The sequence below is a fragment of the Anas platyrhynchos genome, chromosome 18, assembly GCF_047663525.1.
Source record: "Anas platyrhynchos isolate ZD024472 breed Pekin duck chromosome 18, IASCAAS_PekinDuck_T2T, whole genome shotgun sequence".
Taxonomy (NCBI): Eukaryota; Metazoa; Chordata; class Aves; order Anseriformes; family Anatidae; genus Anas; species Anas platyrhynchos.
The window spans coordinates 865,075-883,485 of record NC_092604.1 but is presented as its reverse complement, the minus strand read 5'-3'; positions in this window follow the sequence as shown (position 1 = coordinate 883,485).

Genomic DNA, 18,411 nt, shown 5'->3' with positions numbered 1-18,411 from the left:
ACAATGCTGAGGTCACAATGCAGAGGTCCTATTGCTGATGTCCTATTGCTGAGGTCACAATGCTGAGATCACAATGCTGAGGTCCTATTGCTGAGGTCCTATTGCTGAGGTTCTGTTGCTGAGGTCCTATTGCTGAGGTCACAAGGCTGAGGTCTTATTGCTGAGGTCCTATTTCTGAGGTCACAATGCTGAGGTTACAATGCTGAGGTCCTATTGCTGAGGTCACAATGCTGAGGTCACAATGCAGAGGTCCTATTGTTGAGGTCTGAATGCTGAGGTCACAATGCTGAAGTCCTATTGCTGAGGTCCTATTGCTGAGGTCCCATTGCTGAGGTCACAATGATGAGGTCCTATTGCTGAGGTCCTATTGCTGAGGTCACAATGCTGAGGTCCTATTGCTGAGGTCCTATTTCTGAGGTCACAATGCTGAGGTTACAATGCTGAGGTCCTATTGCTGAGGTCACAATGCTGAGGTCCTATTGCTGAGGTCCTATTTCTGAGGTCACAATGCTGAGGTTACAATGCTGAGGTCCTATTGCTGAGGTCACAATGCTGAGGTCACAATGCAGAGGTCCTATTGCTGAGGTCCTATAGCTGAGGTCACAATGCTGAGGTCCTATTGCTGAGGTCCTATTGCTGAGGTCCTATTGCTGAGGTCACAATGCTGAGGACTTATTTCTGAGGTCCTTTTGCTGAGGTCCTATTGCTGAGGTCACAATGCTGAGGTGCTATTTCTGAGGTCCTATTGCTGAGGTCCTATTGCTGAGGTCCTATTGCTGAGGTCCATTTGCTGAGGTCCTATTGCTGAGGTCCTATTGCTGAGGTCCTATTGCTGAGGTCACAATGCTGAGGTGCTATTTCTGAGGTCCTATTGCTGAGGTCCTATTGCTGAGGTCACCATGCTGAGGTCTCAATGCTGAGGTCCTATTGCTGAGGTCCTATTGCTGAGGTCACCATGCTGAGGTCTCAATGCTGAGGTCCTATTGCTGAGGTCACAATGCTGAGGTCACAATGCTGAGGTCCTATTGCTGAGGTCACAAGGCTGAGGTCCTATTGCTGAGGTCACCATGCAGAGGTCACTGTTCTGAGGTCCTATTGCTGAGGTCCTATTGCTGAGGTCACAATGCTGAGGTCCTATTGCTGAGGTCTTATTGCTAAGGTCCTATGGCAGAGGTCCTATTGCTGAGGTCCTATTGCTGAGGTCCTATTGCTGAGGTCCTATTACTGTGGTCACAATGCTTAGGTCCTATTCCTGAGGTCCTATTGCTAAGGTCACAATGCCGAGGTCCTATTGCTGAGGTCCTATTGATGAGGTCCTATTGCTGAGGTCACAGTGCTGAGATCACGTTGCTGAGGTCCTATTGCTGAGGTCCTGTTGCTGAGGTCACAAGGCTGAGGTCCTATTGCTGAGGTCACAATGCAGAGGTCACAATTCTGAGGTCCTATTGCTGAGGTCCTATTGCTGAGGTCACAATGCTGAGGTCCTATTGCTGAGGTCCTATTGCTGAGGTCCTGTTGCTGAGGTCACAATGCTGAGGTCCTATTGCAGAGGTCACAATGCTGAGATCACGATGCTGAGGTCCTATTGCTGAGGTCCTATTGCTGAGGTCCTATTGCTGAGGTCCTATTGCTGAGGTCACAAGGCTAAGTTCTTATTGCTGAGGTCCTATTGCTGAGGTCAGAATGCTGAGGTCACAATGCTGAAGTCCTATTGCTGAGGTCCTATTGCTGAGGTCCTATTGCTGAGGTCCTATTGCTGAGGTCACAATGATGAGGTCCTATTGCTCAGGTACGATTGCCGAGGTCCTATTGCTGAGGTACTATTGCTGAGGTCCTATTGCTGAGGTCACAATGCTGAGGTCACAATGCTGAGGTCCTATTGCTGAGGTCCTATTTCTGAGGTCACAATGCTGAGGTTACAATGCTGAGGTCCTATTGCTGAGGTCACAATGCTGAGGTCCTATTGCTGAGGTCCTATTGCTGAGGTCCTATTGCTGAGGTCCTATTGCTGAGGTCAAAATGCTGATGTCCTATTGCTGAGGTCACAATGCTGAGGTGTTATTGCTGAGGTCACAATGCTGAGGTCACAATGCAGAGGTCCTATTGCTGAGATCCTCTTGATGAGGTCCTATTGCTGAGGTCCTATTGCTGAGGTCACAATGCTGAGGTCCTTTTCCTGAGGTCCTATTGCTGAGGTCACAATGCAGAGGTCACAATGCTGAGGTCCTATTGCTGAGGTCCTATTGCTGAGGTCCTATTGCTGAGGTAACAATGCTGATATCACAATGCTAAGGTTCTATTCCTGAGGTCACAATGCTGAGGTCCTATTGCTGAGGTCCTATTGCTGAGGTCACAATATTGAGTTCACAATGCTGAGGTCCTATTCCTGAGGTAAAAATGCTGAGGTCTCAATGCTGAGGTCCTATAGCTGAGTTCCTATTGCTGAGGTCCTATTTATGAGGTCAAAATGCTGAGGTCCTATTGCTGAGGTAAAAATGCTGAGGTCTTATTGCTGATGTCACAATGCTGAGGTCCTATTACTGAGGTCACAATGCTGAGGTCCTATTGCTGAGGTCCTATTCCTGAGGTACTATTGCTGAGGTCGTATTGCTGAGGTCCTATTGCTGAGGTCCTGTTATGAGGTCACAATGCTGAGGTTCTATTGCTGAGGTCCTATTGCTGAGGTCACAATGCTGAGATCTTATTACTGAGGTCTTATTGCTGAGGTCACAATGCTGAGGTCCTATTCCTGAGGTCACAATGCTCAGGTCCTATTGCTGAGGTCCTATTACTGAGTTCCTGTTGCTGGGGTCACAATGCTGAGGTCCTATTGCTGAGGTCACAATGCTGAGGTCCTATTGCTAAGGTTACAATGCTGAGGTCCTATTGCTTAGGTCACAATGCTGAGGTCTTATTGCTGATGTCACAATGCTGAGGTCCTATTGCTGAGGTCCTATTGCTGAGGTCTTATTGCTGAGGTCACAATGCTGAAGTCCTATTGCTAAGGTCCTATTGCTGAGGTCCTATTGCTGAGGTCCTATTGCTGAGGTCACAATGCTGAAGTCCTATTGCTGAGGTCCTATTGCTGAGGTCCTATTGCTGAAGTCACAATGCTGAGGTCCTATTGCTGAGGTCCTATTGCTGAGGTCCTATTGCTGAGGTCACAATGCTCAGGTCACAATGCTGAGGTCCTATTGCTGAGGTCCTATTTCATAGGTCCTATTGCTGAGGTCATAATGCTGAGGTCTTATTGCTGATGTCACAATGCTGAGGTCCTATTGCTGAGGACACAATGCTAAGGTCACAATTCTGAGGTCCTATTGCTGAGGTCCTATTGCTGAGGTCACAATGCTGAGGTCACAATGCTGAGGTCACAATGCTGAGGTCACAATGCTGAGGTCCTATTGCTGATGTCCTATTCCTGAGGTCCTATTGCTGAAGTCACAATGCTGAGGTCTTATGGCTGAGGTCCTATGGCTGAGGTCCTATTGCTGAGGTCACAAGGCTGAGGTCCTATTGCTGAGGTCCTATTGCTGAGGTCCTATTTCTGAAGTCACAATGCTGAGGTCCTGTTGCTGAGGTCCTATAGCTGAGATCCTATTGCTGAGGTCACAATGCTGATTTCACAATACTGAGGTCCTATTGCTGAGGTTACAATGCTGAGGTCCTATTGCTGAGGTCCTATTGCTGACGTCACAATGCTGAAGTCCTATTGCTGAGGTCTTATTGCTGAGGTCATATTGCTGAGGTTTTATTGCTGTGGTCCTGTTGATGAGGTCCTATTGCTGAGGTCACAATGCTGAGGTCCTATTGCTGAGGTCCTATTGCTGAGGTCACAATGCTTAGGTCCTATTGCTGCGGTCACAATGCTGAGATCACAATGCTGAGGTCCTATTGCTGAAGTCCTATTGCTGAGGTCCTATTGCTGAGGTCCTATTGCTGAGGTCACAATGCTGAGGTCACAATGCTGAGATCACGATGCTGAGGTCCTATTGCTGAGGTCCTATTGCTGAGGTCACAAGGCTGAGGTCCTATTACTGAGTTCCTATTACTGAGGTCACAATGCTGAGGTCCTATTGCTGAGGTCAAAATGCTGATGTCCTATTGCTGATGTCACAATGCTGAGGTCTTAATGCTGAGGTCCTATTGCTGAGGTCACAATGCAGAGGTCCTATTGCTGAGGTCCTATTGATGAGGTCCTATTGCTGAGGTCTCAATGTTGAGGTCCTATTACTGAGGTCCTATTGCTGAGGTCCTATTGCTGAGATCCTCTTGCTGAGGTCCTATTGCGAGGTCCCATTGCTGAGGTCACAATGCTGAGGTCCTATTGCTTAGGTCCTATTGCTGAGGTCACAATGCTGAGGTCACAATGCTGAGATCACGATGCTGAGGTCCTATTGCTGAGGTCCTATTGCTGAGGTCCTTTTGCTGAGGTCACAAGGCTGAGGTCCTATTGCTGAGGTCCTATTACTGAGGTCACAATGCTGAGGTCCTATTCCTGAGGTCCTATTCCTGAGGTCCTATTGCTGAGGTCACAATGCTGAGGTCCTACTGCTGAGGTCACAATGCTGAGATCACAATGCTGAGGTCCTATTGCTGAGGTCACAATGCTGAGGTACTATTGCTGCGGTCCTATTGCTGAGGTCCTATTGCTGAGGTCACAATATTGAGTTCACAATGCTGAGGTCCTATTCCTGATGTAAAAATGCTGAGGTCTCAATGCTGAGGTCCTATAGCTGAGTTCCTATTGCTGAGGTCCTATTACTGAGGTCACAATGCTGAGGTCCTATTGCTGAGGTCCTATTCCTGAGGTACTATTGCTGAGGTCGTATTGCTGAGGTCCTGTTATGAGGTCACAATGCTGAGGTTCTATTGCTGAGGTCCTATTGCTGAGGTCACAATGCTGAGATCTTATTACTGAGGTCTTATTGCTGAGGTCACAATGCTGAGGTCCTATTCCTGAGGTCACAATGCTCAGGTCCTATTGCTGAGGTCCTATTACTGAGTTCCTGTTGCTGGGGTCACAATGCTGAGGTCCTATTGCTGAGGTCACAATGCTGAGGTCCTATTGCTAAGGTTACAATGCTGAGGTCCTATTGCTTAGGTCACAATGCTGAGGTCTTATTGCTGATGTCACAATGCTGAGGTCCTATTGCTGAGGTCATATTGCTGAGGTCTTATTGCTGAGGTCACAATGCTGAAGTCCTATTGCTAAGGTCCTATTGCTGAGGTCCTATTGCTGAGGTCCTATTGCTGAGGTCACAATGCTGAAGTCCTATTGCTGAGGTCCTATTGCTGAGGTCCTATTGCTGAAGTCACAATGCTGAGGTCCTATTACTGAGGTCCTATTGCTGAGGTCCTATTGCTGAGGTCACAATGCTCAGGTCACAATGCTGAGGTCCTATTGCTGAGGTCCTATTTCATAGGTCCTATTGCTGAGGTCATAATGCTGAGGTCTTATTGCTGATGTCACAATGCTGAGGTCCTATTGCTGAGGACACAATGCTAAGGTCACAATTCTGAGGTCCTATTGCTGAGGTCCTATTGCTGAGGTCCTATTGCTGAGGTCCTATTGCTGAGGTCACAATGCTGAGGTCACAATGCTGAGGTCACAATGCTGAGGTCACAATGCTGAGGTCCTATTGCTGATGTCCTATTCCTGAGGTCCTATTGCTGAAGTCACAATGCTGAGGTCTTATGGCTGAGGTCCTATGGCTGAGGTCCTATTGCTGAGGTCACAAGGCTGAGGTCCTATTGCTGAGGTCCTATTGCTGAGGTCCTATTTCTGAAGTCACAATGCTGAGGTCCTGTTGCTGAGGTCCTATAGCTGAGATCCTATTGCTGAGGTCACAATGCTGATTTCACAATACTGAGGTCCTATTGCTGAGGTTACAATGCTGAGGTCCTATTGCTGAGGTCCTATTGCTGACGTCACAATGCTGAAGTCCTATTGCTGAGGTCTTATTGCTGAGGTCATATTGCTGAGGTTTTATTGCTGTGGTCCTGTTGATGAGGTCCTATTGCTGAGGTCACAATGCTGAGGTCCTATTGCTGAGGTCCTATTGCTGAGGTCACAATGCTTAGGTCCTATTGCTGCGGTCACAATGCTGAGATCACAATGCTGAGGTCCTATTGCTGAAGTCCTATTGCTGAGGTCCTATTGCTGAGGTCCTATTGCTGAGGTCACAATGCTGAGGTCCTATTGCTGAGGTCCTATAGATGAGATCCCATTCCTGAGGTCACAATGCTGAGGTCACAGTTCTGAGGTCACAATGCTGAGGTCCTATTGCTGAAGTCACAATGCTGATGTCCTATTGCTGAGGTCCTATTGCTGAGGTCACAATGCTGAGGTCACAATGCTGAGGTCCTATTGCTGAGGTCCTATTTCTTAGGTCCTATTGCTGAGGTCACAATGCTGAGGTCCTATCGATGAGGTCACAATGCTGAGGTCTTATTGCTGATGTCACAATGCTGAGGTCCTATTGCTGAGGACACAATGCTAAGGTCACAATTCTGAGGTCCTATTGCTGAGGTCACAATGCTGAGGTCCTATTGCTGAGGTCACAATGCTGAGGTCCTATTGCTGATGTCCTATTCCTGAGGTCCTATTGCTGAAGTCACAATGCTGAGGTCTTATGGCTGAGGTCCTATGGCTGAGGTCCTATTGCTGAGGTCCTGTTTCTGAAGTCACAATGACGAGGTCCTATTGCTGAGGTCCTATAGCTGAGATCCTATTGCTGAGGTCACAATGCAGATTTCACAATACTGAGGTCCTATTGCTGAGGTCACAATGCTGAGGTCCTATTGCTTAGTTCTTATAGCTGAGGTCTTATTGCTGAGGTCCTATTGCTGTGGTCCTGTTGATGAGGTCCTATTGCTGAGGTCACAATGCTGAGGTCCTATAGCTGAGGTCCTATTGCTGAGGTCACAATGCTTAGGTCCTATTGCTGCGGTCACAATGCTGAGATCACAATGCTGAGGTTCTATTGCACAGCTCCTATTGCTGAGGTCACAATGCTGTGGTCACAATGCTGAGGTCCTATTGCTGAGGTCCTATTGCTGAGGTCACAATGATGAGGTCCTATTGCTGAGATCACAATGCTGAGGTCCTATTGCTGAGGTCACAATGCTGAGGTACTATTGCTGACGTCCTATTGCTGAGGTCGTATTGCTGAGGTCCTATTTCTGAGGTCACAATGCTGAGGACTTATTGCTGACGTCCTATTGCTGAGGTCACAATGCTGAGGTCCTATTGCTGAGGTCACAATGCTGAGGTCTTATTGCTGATGTCACAATGGTGAGGTCTTATTGCTGATGTCACAATGGTGAGGTCCTATTCCTGAGGTCCTATTGCTGAGGTCACAATGCTGAGGTCACAATGCGGAGGTCCTATTGCAGAGGTCCTATTGCTGAGGTCACAAAGATGAGGTCCTATTTCTGAGGCCCTATTGCTGAGGTCACAATACTGAGGTCCAATTGCTGAGGTCCTATTGCTTAGGTCCTATTGCTGAGGTCCTATTGCTGAGATCACAATGCTGACGTCCTATTGCTTAAGTCACAATGCTGAGGTCCTATTGCTGATGTCCTATTGCTGAGGTCACAATGCTGAGGTCCTATTGCTGAGGTCACAATGCTGAGGACTTATTTCTGAGGTCCTATTGCTGAGGTCCTATTGCTGAGGTCACAATGCTGAGGTGCTATTTCTGAGGTCCTATTGCTGAGGTCACAATGCTGAGGTCCTATTGCTGAGGTCCTATTGCTGAGGTCCTATTGCTGAGGTCCTATTGATGTGGTCACAATGCTTAGGTCCTATTGCTGAGGTCCTATTGCTGAGGTCACAATGCTGAGGTCCTACTGCTGAGGTCCTACTGGTGAGGTCCTATTGCTGAGGTCCTATTGCTGAGGACTTATTTCTGAGGTCCTATTGCTGAGGTCCTATTGCTGAGGTCACAATGCTGAGGTGCTATTTCTGAGGTCCTATTGCTGAGGTCACAATGCTGAGGTCCTATTGCTGAGGTCACCATGATGAGGTCTCAATGCTGAGGTCCTATTGCTGAGGTCCTATTGCTGAGGTCCTATTGCTGAGGTCACAATGCTGAGGTCCTATTGCTGAGGTCACAAGGCTGAGGTCTTATTGCTGAGGTCCTATTGCTGATGTCCTATTGCTGAGGTCACAGTGCTGAGATCACGTTGCTGAGGTCCTATTGCTGAGGTCCTGTTACTGAGGTCACAAGGCTGAGGTCCTGTTGCTGAGGTCACAATGCTGAGGTCACAATTCTGAGGTCCTATTGCTGAGGTCCTATTGCTGAGGTCACAATGCTGAGGTCCTATTGCTGAGGTCCTATTGCTGAGGTCCTATTGCTGAGGTCCTATTGCTGAGGTCACAATGCTGAGGTCACAATGCAGAGGTCCTATTGCTGAGGTCCTATAGCTGAGGTCACAATGCTGAGGTCCTATTGCTGAGGTCCTATTGCTGAGGTCCTATTGCTGAGGTCACAATGCTGAGGACTTATTTCTGAGGTCCTTTTGCTGAGGTCCTATTGCTGAGGTCACAATGCTGAGGTGCTATTTCTGAGGTCCTATTGCTGAGGTCCTATTGCTGAGGTCCTATTGCTGAGGTCCATTTGCTGAGGTCCTATTGCTGAGGTCCTATTGCTGAGGTCCTATTGCTGAGGTCACAATGCTGAGGTGCTATTTCTGAGGTCCTATTGCTGAGGTCCTATTGCTGAGGTCACCATGCTGAGGTCTCAATGCTGAGGTCCTATTGCTGAGGTCCTATTGCTGAGGTCACCATGCTGAGGTCTCAATGCTGAGGTCCTATTGCTGAGGTCACAATGCTGAGGTCACAATGCTGAGGTCCTATTGCTGAGGTCACAAGGCTGAGGTCCTATTGCTGAGGTCACCATGCAGAGGTCACTGTTCTGAGGTCCTATTGCTGAGGTCCTATTGCTGAGGTCACAATGCTGAGGTCCTATTGCTGAGGTCTTATTGCTAAGGTCCTATGGCAGAGGTCCTATTGCTGAGGTCCTATTGCTGAGGTCCTATTGCTGAGGTCCTATTGCTGAGGTCCTATTACTGTGGTCACAATGCTTAGGTCCTATTCCTGAGGTCCTATTGCTGAGGTCACAATGCCGAGGTCCTATTGCTGAGGTCCTATTGATGAGGTCCTATTGCTGAGGTCACAGTGCTGAGATCACGTTGCTGAGGTCCTATTGCTGAGGTCCTGTTGCTGAGGTCACAAGGCTGAGGTCCTATTGCTGAGGTCACAATGCAGAGGTCACAATTCTGAGGTCCTATTGCTGAGGTCCTATTGCTGAGGTCACAATGCTGAGGTCCTATTGCTGAGGTCCTATTGCTGAGGTCCTGTTGCTGAGGTCACAATGCTGAGGTCCTATTGCAGAGGTCACAATGCTGAGATCACGATGCTGAGGTCCTATTGCTGAGGTCCTATTGCTGAGGTCCTATTGCTGAGGTCCTATTGCTGAGGTCACAAGGCTAAGTTCTTATTGCTGAGGTCCTATTGCTGAGGTCAGAATGCTGAGGTCACAATGCTGAAGTCCTATTGCTGAGGTCCTATTGCTGAGGTCCTATTGCTGAGGTCCTATTGCTGAGGTCACAATGATGAGGTCCTATTGCTCAGGTACGATTGCCGAGGTCCTATTGCTGAGGTACTATTGCTGAGGTCCTATTGCTGAGGTCACAATGCTGAGGTCACAATGCTGAGGTCCTATTGCTGAGGTCCTATTTCTGAGGTCACAATGCTGAGGTTACAATGCTGAGGTCCTATTGCTGAGGTCACAATGCTGAGGTCCTATTGCTGAGGTCCTATTGCTGAGGTCCTATTGCTGAGGTCCTATTGCTGAGGTCAAAATGCTGAGGTCCTATTGCTGAGGTCACAATGCTGAGGTGTTATTGCTGAGGTCACAATGCTGAGGTCACAATGCAGAGGTCCTATTGCTGAGATCCTCTTGATGAGGTCCTATTGCTGAGGTCCTATTGCTGAGGTCACAATGCTGAGGTCCTTTTCCTGAGGTCCTATTGCTGAGGTCACAATGCAGAGGTCACAATGCTGAGGTCCTATTGCTGAGGTCCTATTGCTGAGGTCCTATTGCTGAGGTAACAATGCTGATATCACAATGCTAAGGTTCTATTCCTGAGGTCACAATGCTGAGGTCCTATTGCTGAGGTCCTATTACTTAGGTCACAGTGCTGAGGTCCTATTGCTGAGGTCCTATTGCTGTGGTCCTATTGCTGAGATCCTCTTGCTGAGGTCCTATTGCTGAGGTCACAATGCAGAGGTCAGTATGCTGAGGTTCAATTGCTGAGGTCCTATTGCTGAGGTCACAATGCTGAGGTCCTATTGCTGAGGTCACAATGCTGCGGTCCTATTGCTGCGGTCCTATTGCTGCGGTCCTATTGCTGCGGTCCTCTTGCTGAGGTCCTATTGCTGAGGTCACAATGAAGAGGTCAGTATGCTGAGGTTCAATTGCTGAGGTCCTATTGCTGAGGTCACAATGCTGAGGTCCTATTGCTGAGGTCACAATGCTGAGGTCCTATTGCTGAGGTCACAATGCTGCGGTCCTATTGCTGCGGTCCTATTGCTGCGGTCCTATTGCTGCGGTCCTATTGCTGAGGTCCTATTGCTGAGGTCACAATGCTGAGGTCCTATTCCTGAGGTAACAATGCTGAGGTCACAATTCTGAGGTCCTATAGCTGAGTTCCTATTGCTGAGGTCCTATGGCTGAGGTCACAATGCTGAGGTCCTATTGCTGAGGTCACAATGCTGAGGTCTTATTGCTGATGTCACAATGCTGAGGTCCTATTGCTGAGGTCCTATTGCTGAGGTCACAATGCTGAGGTCCTATTGCTGAGGTCCTATTGCTGAGGTCCTATTACTGAGGTCACAATGCTGAGGTCCTATTGCTGAGCTCCTATTGCTAAGGTCTTATTGCTGAGGTCCTATTGCTGAGGTCCTATTGCTGAGGTCAAAATGTTGATGTCCTATGGCTGAGGTCACAATGCTGAGGTCACAATGCTGAGGTCCTATTGCTGAGGTCCTATTGCTGAGATCCTCTTGCTGAGGTCCTATTGCTGAGGTCACAATGCTGAGGTCCTATTGCTGAGGTCCTATTGCTGAGGTCACAATGCTGAGGTCCTATTGCTGAAGTCCTATTGCTGAGGTCACAAGGCTGAGGTCTTATTGCTGAGGTCCTATTGCTGAGGTCAGAATGCTGAGGTCACAATGCTGAGGTCCTATTGCTGAGGTCACAATGCTGACGTACTATTGCTGAGGTCACAATGATGAGGTCACAATGATGAGGTCCTATTGCTCAGGTACGATTGCTGAGGTCCTATTGCTGAGGTCCTATTGCTGAGGTCCTATTGCTGAGGTCAAAATGCTGAGGTCTTATTGCTGATGTCACAATGCTGAGGTCCTATTTCTGAGGTCACAATGCTGAGGTTACAATGCTGAGGTCCTATTGCTGAGGTCACAATGCTGAGGTCCTATTGCTGAGGTCCTATTGCTGAGGTCCTATTGCTGAGGTCCTATTGCTGAGGTCAAAATGCTGATGTCCTATTGCTGAGGTCACAATGCTGAGGAGTTATTGCTGAGGTCACAATGCTGAGGTCACAATGCAGAGGTCCTATTGCTGAGGTCCTATTGATGAGGTCCTATTGCTGAGGTCACAATGCTGAGGTCCTATTGCTGAGGTCCTATTGCTGAGATCCTCTTGATGAGGTCCTATTGCTGAGGTCACAATGCTGAGGTCCTTTTCCTGAGGTCCTATTGCTGAGGTCACAATGCAGAGGTCACAATGCTGAGGTCCTATTGCTGAGGTCCTATTGCTGAGGTCCTATTCCTGAGGTCACAATGCTGAGGTCCTATTGCTGAGGTCCTATTACTTAGGTCACAGTGCTGAGGTCCTATTGCTGAGGTCCTATTGCTGTGGTCCTATTGCTGAGATCCTCTTGCTGAGGTCCTATTGCTGAGGTCACAATGCAGAGGTCAGAATGCTGAGGTTCTATTGCTGAGGTCCTATTGCTGAGGTCCTATTGCTGAGGTCCTATTGCTGAGGTCACAATGCTGCGGTCCTATTGCTGCGGTCCTATTGCTGCGGTCCTATTGCTGAGGTCCTATTGCTGAGGTCACAATGCTGAGGTCCTATTCCTGAGGTAACAATGCTGAGGTCACAATTCTGAGGTCCTATAGCTGAGATCCTACTGCTGAAGTCCTATGGCTGAGGTCACAATGCTGAGGTCTTATTGCTGATGTCACAATGCTGAGGTCCTATTGCTGAGGTCCTATTGCTGAGGTCCTATTGCTGAGGTCACAATGCTGAGGTCCTATTGTTGAGGTCCTATTGCTGAGGTCCTATTACTGAGGTCACAATGCTGAGGTCCTATTGTTGAGGTCCTATTGCTGAGGTCCTATTACTGAGGTCACAATGCTGAGCTCCTATTGCTAAGGTCTTATTGCTGAGGTCCTATAGCTGAGGTCCTATTGCTGAGGTCAAAATGTTGATGTCCTATTGCTGAGGTCACAATGCTGAGGTCACAATGCTGAGGTCCTATTGCTGAGGTCCTATTGCTGAGATCCTCTTGCTGAGGTCCTATTGCTGAGGTCACAATGCTGAGGTCCTATTGCTGAGGTCCTATTGCTGAGGTCACAATGCTGATATCACAATGCTGAGGTTCTATTGCTGAGGTCACAATGCTGAGGTCCTATTGCTGAGGTCTCAATGCTGAGGTCACTATGCTGAGGTCACAATGCTGAGGACCTATTGCTGCGGTCCTATTGCTGAGGTCCTATTGCTGAGGTCCTATTGCTGAGGTCGTATTGCTGAGGTCCTATTGCTGAGGTCACAATGCTGAGGTCACAATGCTGAGGTCCTATAGCTGAGTTCCTACTGCTGAGGTCCTATTGCTGAGGCCCTATTGCTAAGGTCCTATTACTGAGGTCACAATGCTGAGGTCCTATTGCTGAGGTCCTATTGCTGAGGTCCTATTGCTGAGGTCCTATTGCTGAGGTCCTATTGCTGAGGTAACAATGCTGATATCACAATGCTGAGGTTCTATTCCTGAGGTCACAATGCTGAGGTCCTATTGCTGAGGTCCTATTACTTAGGTCACAGTGCTGAGGTCCTATTGCTGAGGTCCTATTGCTGTGGTCCTATTGCTGAGATCCTCTTGCTGAGGTCCTATTGCTGAGGTCACAATGCAGAGGTCAGTATGCTGAGGTTCAATTGCTGAGGTCCTATTGCTGAGGTCACAATGCTGAGGTCCTATTGCTGAGGTCACAATGCTGCGGTCCTATTGCTGCGGTCCTATTGCTGCGGTCCTATTGCTGCGGTCCTATTGCTGAGGTCCTATTGCTGAGGTCACAATGCTGAGGTCCTATTCCTGAGGTAACAATGCTGAGGTCACAATTCTGAGGTCCTATAGCTGAGATCCTACTGCTGAGGTCCTATGGCTGAGGTCACAATGCTGAGGTCTTATTGCTGATGTCACAATGCTGAGGTCCTATTGCTGAGGTCCTATTGCTGAGGTCCTATTGCTGAGGTCACAATGCTGAGGTCCTATTGTTGAGGTCCTATTGCTGAGGTCCTATTACTGAGGTCACAATGCTGAGGTCCTATTGTTGAGGTCCTATTGCTGAGGTCCTATTACTGAGGTCACAATGCTGAGCTCCTATTGCTAAGGTCTTATTGCTGAGGTCCTATAGCTGAGGTCCTATTGCTGAGGTCAAAATGTTGATGTCCTATTGCTGAGGTCACAATGCTGAGGTCACAATGCTGAGGTCCTATTGCTGAGGTCCTATTGCTGAGATCCTCTTGCTGAGGTCCTATTGCTGAGGTCACAATGCTGAGGTCCTATTGCTGAGGTCCTATTGCTGAGGTCACAATGCTGATATCACAATGCTGAGGTTCTATTGCTGAGGTCACAATGCTGAGGTCCTATTGCTGAGGTCTCAATGCTGAGGTCACTATGCTGAGGTCACAATGCTGAGGACCTATTGCTGCGGTCCTATTGCTGAGGTCCTATTGCTGAGGTCCTATTGCTGAGGTCGTATTGCTGAGGTCCTATTGCTGAGGTCACAATGCTGAGGTCACAATGCTGAGGTCCTATAGCTGAGTTCCTACTGCTGAGGTCCTATTGCTGAGGCCCTATTGCTAAGGTCCTATTACTGAGGTCACAATGCTGAGGTCCTATTGCTGAGGTCCTATTGCTGAGGTCCTATTGCTGAGGTCCTATTGCTGAGGTAACAATGCTGATATCACAATGCTGAGGTTCTATTCCTGAGGTCACAATGCTGAGGTCCTATTGCTGAGGTCCTATTACTTAGGTCACAGTGCTGAGGTCCTATTGCTGAGGTCCTATTGCTGTGGTCCTATTGCTGAGATCCTCTTGCTGAGGTCCTATTGCTGAGGTCACAATGCAGAGGTCAGTATGCTGAGGTTCAATTGCTGAGGTCCTATTGCTGAGGTCACAATGCTGAGGTCCTATTGCTGAGGTCACAATGCTGCGGTCCTATTGCTGCGGTCCTATTGCTGCGGTCCTATTGCTGCGGTCCTATTGCTGAGGTCCTATTGCTGAGGTCACAATGCTGAGGTCCTATTCCTGAGGTAACAATGCTGAGGTCACAATTCTGAGGTCCTATAGCTGAGTTACTATTGCTGAGGTCCTATGGCTGAGGTCACAATGCTGAGGTCCTATTGCTGAGGTCACAATGCTGAGGTCTTATTGCTGATGTCACAATGCTGAGGTCCTATTGCTGAGGTCCTATTGCTGAGGTCACAATGCTGAGGTCCTATTGCTGAGGTCCTATTGCTGAGGTCCTATTACTGAGGTCACAATGCTGAGGTCCTATTGCTGAGCTCCTATTGCTAAGGTCTTATTGCTGAGGTCCTATTGCTGAGGTCCTATTGCTGAGGTCAAAATGTTGATGTCCTATGGCTGAGGTCACAATGCTGAGGTCACAATGCTGAGGTCCTATTGCTGAGGTCCTATTGCTGAGATCCTCTTGCTGAGGTCCTATTGCTGAGGTCACAATGCTGAGGTCCTATTGCTGAGGTCCTATTGCTGAGGTCACAATGCTGAGGTCCTATTGCTGAAGTCCTATTGCTGAGGTCACAAGGCTGAGGACTTATTGCTGAGGTCCTATTGCTGAGGTCAGAATGCTGAGGTCACAATGCTGAGGTCCTATTGCTGAGGTCCTATTGCTGAGGTCCTATTGCTGAGGTTACAATGCTGAGGTCACAATGCTGAGGTCACAATGCTGAGGTCACAATTCTGAGGTCCTATTGCTGAGGTCCTATTACTGAGGTCCTATTGCTGAGGTCAAAATGCTGAGGTCTTATTGCTGATGTCACAATGCTGAGGTCCTATTTCTGAGGTCACAATGCTGAGGTTACAATGCTGAGGTCCTATTGCTGAGGTCACAATGCTGAGGTCCTATTGCTGTGGTCCTATTGCTGAGGTCCTATTGCTGAGGTCAAAATGCTGATGTCCTATTGCTGAGGTCACAATGCTGAGGTGTTATTGCTGAGGTCACAATGCTGAGGTCACAATGCAGAGGTCCTATTGCTGAGGTCCTATTGATGAGGTCCTATTGCTGAGGTCACAATGCTGAGGTCCTATTGCTGAGGTCCTATTGCTGAGATCCTCTTGATGAGGTCCTATTGCTGAGGTCACAATGCTGAGGTCCTTTTCCTGAGGTCCTATTGCTGAGGTCACAATGCAGAGGTCACAATGCTGAGGTCCTATTGCTGAGGTCCTATTGCTGAGGTCCTATTGCTGAGGTAACAATGCTGATATCACAATACTGAGGTTCTATTTCTGAGGTCACAATGCTGAGGTCCTATTGCTGAGGTCCTATTACTTAGGTCACAGTGCTGAGGTCCTATTGCTGAGGTCCTATTGCTGTGGTCCTATTGCTGAGATCCTCTTGCTGAGGTCCTATTGCTGAGGTCACAATGCAGAGGTCAGAATGCTGAGGTTCTATTGCTGAGGTCCTATTGCTGAGGTCCTATTGCTGAGGTCCTATTGCTGAGGTCACAATGCTGCGGTCCTATTACTGAGGTCACAATGCTGAGGTCCTATTGCTGAGGTCCTATTACTTAGGTCACAGTGCTGAGGTCCTATTGCTGAGGTCCTATTGCTGTGGTCCTATTGCTGAGGTCCTATTGCTGAGGTCCTATTGCTGAGGTCACAATGCTGAGGTCCTATTGTTGAGGTCCTATTGCTGAGGTCCTATTGCTGAGGTCCTATTACTTAGGTCACAGTGCTGAGGTCCTATTGCTGAGGTCCTATTGCTGTGGTCCTATTGCTGAGGTCCTATTGCTGAGGTCCTATTACTTAGGTCACAGTGCTGAGGTCCTATTGCTGAGGTCCTATTGCTGTGGTCCTATTGCTGAGGTCCTATTGCTGAGGTCCTATTGCTGAGGTCACAATGCTGAGGTCCTATTGTTGAGGTCCTATTGCTGAGGTCCTATTGCTGAGGTCCTATTACTTAGGTCACAGTGCTGAGGTCCTATTGCTGAGGTCCTATTGTTGAGGTCCTATTGCTGAGGTCCTATTGCTGAGGTCCTATTACTTAGGTCACAGTGCTGAGGTCCTATTGCTGAGGTCCTATTGCTGTGGTCCTATTGCTGAGGTCCTATTGCTGAGGTCCTATTGCTGAGGTCACAATGCTGAGGTTCTATTCCTGAGGTCACAATGCTGAGGTCCTATTGCTGAGGTCCTATTACTTAGGTCACAGTGCTGAGGTCCTATTGCTGAGGTCCTATTGCTGTGGTCCTATTGCTGAGGTCCTATTGCTGAGGTCCTATTGCTGAGGTCACAATGCTGAGGTCCTATTGTTGAGGTCCTATTGCTGAGGTCCTATTGCTGAGGTCACAATGCTGAGGTCCTATTGTTGAGGTCCTATTGCTGAGGTCCTATTACTGAGGTCACAATGCTGAGGTCCTATTGCTGAGGTCCTATTGCTGAGGTCACAATGCTGAGGTCCTATTCCTGAGGTAACAATGCTGAGGTCACAATTCTGAGGTCCTATAGCTGAGATCCTATTGCTGAGGTCCTATGGCTGAGGTCACAATGCTGAGGTCCTATTGCTGAGGTCACAATGCTGAGGTCTTATTGCTGATGTCACAATGCTGAGGTCCTATTGCTGAGGTCCTATTGCTGAGGTCCTATTGCTGAGGTCACAATGCTGAGGTCCTATTGTTGAGGTCCTATTGCTGAGGTCCTATTACTGAGGTCACAATGCTGAGGTCCTATTGTTGAGGTCCTATTGCTGAGGTCCTATTACTGAGGTCACAATGCTGAGCTCCTATTGCTAAGGTCTTATTGCTGAGGTCCTATAGCTGAGGTCCTATTGCTGAGGTCAAAATGTTGATGTCCTATTGCTGAGGTCACAATGCTGAGGTCACAATGCTGAGGTCCTATTGCTGAGGTCCTATTGCTGAGATCCTCTTGCTGAGGTCCTATTGCTGAGGTCACAATGCTGAGGTCCTATTGCTGAGGTCCTATTGCTGAGGTCACAATGCTGATATCACAATGCTGAGGTTCTATTGCTGAGGTCACAATGCTGAGGTCCTATTGCTGAGGTCTCAATGCTGAGGTCACTATGCTGAGGTCACAATGCTGAGGACCTATTGCTGCGGTCCTATTGCTGAGGTCCTATTGCTGAGGTCCTATTGCTGAGGTCGTATTGCTGAGGTCCTATTGCTGAGGTCACAATGCTGAGGTCACAATGCTGAGGTCCTATAGCTGAGTTCCTACTGCTGAGGTCCTATTGCTGAGGCCCTATTGCTAAGGTCCTATTACTGAGGTCACAATGCTGAGGTCCTATTGCTGAGGTCCTATTGCTGAGGTCCTATTGCTGTGGTCCTATTGCTGAGATCCTCTTGCTGAGGTCCTATTCCTGAGGTCCTATTGCTGAGGTCCTATTGCTGAGGTCACAATGCAGAGGTCACAATGCAGAGGTCACAATGCTGAGGTCACAATGCTGAGGTCCTATTCCTGAGGTCCTATTGCTGAGGTCACAATGCCGATATCACAATGCTGAGGTTCTATTGCTGAGGTCCTATTGCTGAGGTCACAATGCTGAGGTCCTACTGCTGAGGTCTTATTGCTGAGGTCCTATTGCTGAGGTCACAATGCTGAGGTCCTATTGCTGAGTTCAAAATGCTGAGGTCGTATTGCTGAGGTATGATTGCTGAGGTCCTATAGCTGAGGTCACAATGCTGAGGTCTTATTGCTGAGGTCACAAAGGTGAGGTCCTGTTCCTGAGGTAACAATGCTGAGGTCACAATGCTGAGTTCCTATTGCTAAGGTCACAATGCTGAGGTCCTATTGCTGAGGTCACAATACTGAGGTCTTATTGCTGATGTCACAAAGCTGAGGTCCTAT